Genomic DNA, 6,000 nt, shown 5'->3' on the forward strand with positions numbered 1-6,000 from the left:
TTTTATAAATGATTTATAAAGCATGCATTGAATTATTAGACATTAATAATAGTTATTATGATACTTTATATGCAAATATAATTCTGTCTATACGAATATAAATCATTATATCAATGCAAATAAACACTTTTGTTTATTATTTAATGTAATTTATAAATATATAAAAAATTGATCGCATTATTACTCTTTCATAGTTTCAACAATTAGTTACCATAAATAATTATTTATAATATTATGTAGATTATTTGAAAAGTGGTAATTGAATTATCATTTCCTTTTAGATATAACTATAATAAATAAAATTAAAAATCATCGGTCAATCAAATTATAAAAATTTGAAGAATTCATTTATGATCATCACATATAAAAAATGACTTATGTGACTTCTCAATCAATATATAGTAGGATTTATATTTTTATAAATAATTTATAACACTGTATAAATAATTTTAAAATTTGGATAAATTTATTCTGTAAACAACTATATATAATTTAAAAATCATATTAATAAACATGTTTGGATTTTGTAATATTTAAAATAGTTATTATATAATTATATTTGAATACAATTCATCAAGTAGAGTATAAAACTATTATAATTATCTTATATAAAAATTTGTTCATTATATTTTATAGTTTATAAATATTAAAAGTAATAAATATAACATTATTAATCATTCTAAAATTTCGAGAATTGGTTGCCATAAATTGTTATTTTTAATATTCTTTAGATTATATGGCAAGTGATGTTAAATGTTTTTAGACTTACCTTAAATTTTTAGATCTAATTTAAATAAAGAAAAATTAAAAACAATCGACCAATCAAATTATAACAATTTTATTGAAACTTCATCTATGAGCGACACGTCACCAGATCTCACTAAAGTGACTTCTCTTTTAATATATAGGAGGATTAGGTAATAACGCGGGATGTGATTATTAGTTTCGTTATTTTTAATAAAAAAACATTAAATCTGTTTAATATGGATATTGGTTCGGTTTTAATTTTTTTTTTGGTTTTTAATCTTCTAAAATGTAACTATTATTTTAAATTAATATTCATTTTAGTTTATTCGGTTAAAATGTTTGGTTTTTTGGTTTTTTCGGGTAAAAACCAAAAATTAATATTATTTTTTATTTTCATGTTATGAATTTTAGATAGTCGTCATATCGAACCAATAGTTTCATATTATTGTTTGTAAACAGATAATAGTTTAAGAAAAAAAAATTATTAAGACAAATCATTTCACTACAATTTGGTCGGTACTGAAAGAAGCTTTAAAAAAAAAATATTTCAACTTTAAACAAAAATTAGATACTTTATTTGTAGTGAATACTTAGTTACAAGGTGCTCACATCAAGATGCACATGTATGTGTATGTAAAAAGTATATAAAAATAGTTGACAAATATATAAAGATATTGTTAATTAATATTAAATGACATTTTTGTTCAAAATAATACATGAAAGATAATATTAAAATTAATTTAAAAGAAAGGCCTTGACATTAGTCATTTATTCATATAAAGAAAATAAAATTGTATCCGTAAATAGGGGTGGACACAAATCGAATATCTGGATATTTGGAAGCATTTGTGTCGATTCGATCTTTAACCACCTAGATATTAGGTGACTCGAATATCCGAAATGTTTTAGAATTTTAAACAATATCTAATTTATCCGTAAATAAAATAACATTTTAAAAATAATTGAAAATTTTAATAATAACATTTTATTACAAAAATAAAACATCATTTAACTTTTTTAATTCTAGTACCTAATATAATAAATTTAATTCATAAAAATATTGTAAAACTGATGTAAAATATAATATATATAATGTATATGTATAATTATTTACATATATGTATATATATGTATATAACAGATCGAATTAGATATATGTTCCCAAAAATATTGGTATTTGTGATTTGCTTCTTTTTTGGATATTGTATTTTAGTATTTGATTTGTTTCGTAGAGTTACAGATATCCAGATTTTTTTGGTTCAAATCAAAATGAATAATGAATCGAATCAAAATTTATGAATATTTTGCTCAACTTTATCTGTAAACAATAAAAATAATATATATATATATAGTTTGGCTTTTGTTAGTTATCTATTTTCATTCAAACCAAAAAATCCAAAATTTTATTGGAACCTTGTATGTGAATTTTATATTAAAAAATATCGCAAATTACATAAAGTGTACACATTTATGAATATAGTGTGAACGCGTTAGCATACTTATTATCAAATCATTGTGAAGATGCCACATGTTTATTATAGTCTGAATAAAGATGGCAATCAAGAACCTGGACCGCGGGCCTAGCCCGTAAAGGCTTGCTACGGGGTGGGATTGGACCTCCATTTGGTAAGCATGCAAAATTGCGGGCCTTGCAGGATGGGTTCAAAGCGGGACAGGTTGAAAGCGGGACGGGTCGGAAACGGGATGGACTTAACCTGCGGGATTTTGAAGACCCGCAACCCAAAGTCCCCATTTCTGTTTTCACCTAAAACATTGAGAGAGAGAGAGAGAGAGAGAGAGAGAGAGAGAGAGAGAGAGAGAGAGAGAGAGAGAGAGAGAGAGAGAGAGAGAGAGAGAGAGAGAGAGAGAGAGAGAGAGAGGGGGGGGTGAAGTGATAAAAGAATGTTAAAAGTAAGATGGATAATCACCCCTTTTCCAATTACTCCTCTTAATGGCCCATCACGGCATCACCATTAATTTTTTTTTTTCTTTCAGACTATACAACATATGATACAATCAATACTATTAAAACAGAAGACCCTTTTTTGAAGTGCCATCATGTTTCAACAATATTTACAAGATTCTGCCAGTGGATTATTTTAAGCTATGATTTTAATTAAATTATTTATTTTTTGAAATTACTATTTTTTAAACACCTACATCTTATTTAATTAAAACATAACTAATGTTGCTTATTCTACAGAAAAATCGGCAATGGAAATATTTAGTATAACAAACACGATTTTCCTTACTTTAATATTTGAATCAACCAAACAAATATTCCCTATTGTCGCCTCTTAATAAGTGTGTAACAATATTAGAGTCTAACAAAGGATGCAAGTTCTTTTCCGGATAGGAGATTCTAGGGTTCTTATGGAGGACAAGGATTTTCACAAGACAATACTTTATTGGTTTCATAGGTATGTTTTTCTGTAAAATTTTCATTTGTATCTTGTGAGGTTTGATTCGCGGATTCTACGAGACTACAAAGGTGGAAAGAATGTACAGATGGTGGTTTTCAGATGATGAGATCTGGAGATAATAAGGGCTTCGAAAGGTTAGACAGTGTCTTATGAAGTATGATTTGTCTTTTACAGATCCAGAGTGTTCTTATAGATGAGTGGTATGGATTGCTGATGTTTAAGTGATTAATCAAAATCTGGAAACAATCACTTTCAAAATCAAAAGCAAGAGGTCGATCTGTTTCTTATGGAAGAAGCTTCTCTGCCACGCTAAACTATTCCTCTACAGATGCTAATGTCCGGTACCAGGTTTTTCTTATACTTAGTTTTGAATCTTCCATAAATGTTCTTGATCTGATAGTTATACAAGTTAATTGATCTCTGACTTTAGGTATGTTTGGTTCTCACCATCGTTAGAAAAAAACTATGTAGTTGATATTTGTGTATTAGTCTCTCCTAAAAGAAAATTTATTTTCTTTCGTTACAATGTATATATTAATGTTTGTTCTGCTTTAATTGAGGTTTTTGGTGGAAGGGAAAGCTACTTCAAGAGCTTCCATTCTCGATAGACCTTCTTCTCTCAATACTCTTCCATTCTCGATAGACCTTCTTCTCTCAATACTTGAAGTCCGGTTTATGAAGCTCACTTAGTTTTGTTTGTTTGCTTCAAATGTTTGATCTTTATAGGTTGGTTGGAAAAATAGGCTATACCTGGGAAAACAACCCTGCTCTTTCGTTTGTGTTGATGAAGGTATGATTCTCACCTGCCATTGAATTGCTTGATAACAATTTTTACCATCATTTATAAATTAATAGAAAAGAAACATAGTCCCCAAAAAATACAATAAGTATTTTATTAAAATAAAAGATGATATTCTTTTGAATTACTAATTATAATACACTCCAGAATTTATATATTGGAATTTCTTTCACAATTTCAAACACATAATATATTTAAAATGTATTTGTTTTGACAAAAAAAAACATATTCTACCCTTTTTATAAATTTAATTTCAATAGTTAAACCTTCACAACTATGTTAGTGGTTGCAAGAAAATAAAATTCATCTAAAACTTAAATACCTTCAACTAAAAATATCATTTATAAATATTTTCTACACCATCAAAAACTTTAATCTATTGGGTAAAAACAAAAAGAACGAAAATAAACAATTTACATAAATTTATGTGTATCACTATAATATAAAACTTAGTTGACAAAAAAAAAAACCCAAACCTTAAATCCTTAGTTTATAATAAACTTACAAATTTATTATCAATTAAATTAAATCTTAAATCCCAAATAAACTGAAATTAAAACATAAAATTATAATAGCTTATCGACAAGGTAAATAAACAAATACCAAATTTCATCAACTAATTTTTTTAATAGATTCATTATCGATATGGTCATACGATATTTTTTTAAACTAAAAAATCTAACATTTTAATTAGAATACAAAACAGATTCTAATAATGTAACTGAAATAATCTAAGAAAAAAAATAAGTAGCAATTACGTACTGGTTCAACAGGTAGCTGGATTCTGGGTTTTAACGACTTTTACCGGTTTTTAAATAATATTTTTTTTTTCAAAAATCTAAATGGAATTACATGCCGGATCATAGGGTTTACCGGTTTGACCGCGGATCCGGACGGGTTTCAAAATACTGCTGAAAACCAAAAAACATTATGGAACGAAATCAAAAATCTAACGTCTGGTCTAATCAAATTGAGAACATACAAACGGTTTTAAATTTGTTAACAAGAAGATAATCCCGCGCTTTCAAAGCGCGGGTCAAAATCTAGTTATGTTTAAAACTATAATATATAGTATATCTTGCAGGACCTTATCAAAAACATTATACACAAATATAACAAGAGAAATAATGATTCTACATACTTAGTGAATAAGATGATTATGACCTCCTTCTATAGATCTTTTTTTTTGAACTAGTCTTTTTATAGATCTTATAAGCGTACACATCACCACAAGAAATATCAGTATTAGTAGCACACCGAAAACACTACAATAAAGTTTTTGTAGCATTTTCACAAACACTAGGTCTGCCGCAGCTACGGTAGACTCCCCTTCTATTCTAGCGTTTTTTATGAGCTATAATAAATAGAGGTATTGTAGCATTAATTATGTTATGGGTAATTTTGTTCTGGCACTTGTTTTGTGCTATTGTATATTTTATGGTATTTTCTTCGTGCTGTAATATAATTTATAACGAGATTTTGACCTGCGCTTGAGAAGCGCATATATTTTTTGGTATTAAGAAATAATTAGGTTGCATCAATTTAGGAAAAATAATTAAGTTGCATCAATTGGAACAACCAAAATAACTAACTATATAATGCATAAAAATATAATTTTGCATAAAAAAGGGGGTGTTATTCAATCTCTGATTTCAAATCAGTTATTAATTTTTTATAATCTATCAAATTTTAAAGTTTTAAGTTGATGGATTCTAAAATCTCTGCAGTAGACCTTAGATTTTGAGAGAGAGAGAGAGAGAGAGAGAGAGAGAGAGAGAGAGAGAGAGAGAGAGAGAGAGAGAGAGCCTTCGATCTGCACCGGTGGAGCTTCTTCGAGTCATCATAAGAAGTTTGAAAACTCACTTTCCACCGAAGAAGAAGATCTAATTCCCGCCATGGGTTCTTCATAGTTTTGCCTATATGTATTTGTTCACATTATCATACATTTTGGATTTTTAGGTTTCAATATATATTTAACTAACTTCTATTATTCTTAATTGCAGAAGATGGAGTTGATGGTGAAGAAAAGAA

This window comes from Brassica napus, chromosome A4, assembly GCF_020379485.1.
Source record: "Brassica napus cultivar Da-Ae chromosome A4, Da-Ae, whole genome shotgun sequence".
In the NCBI taxonomy this organism is placed as follows: Eukaryota; Viridiplantae; Streptophyta; class Magnoliopsida; order Brassicales; family Brassicaceae; genus Brassica; species Brassica napus.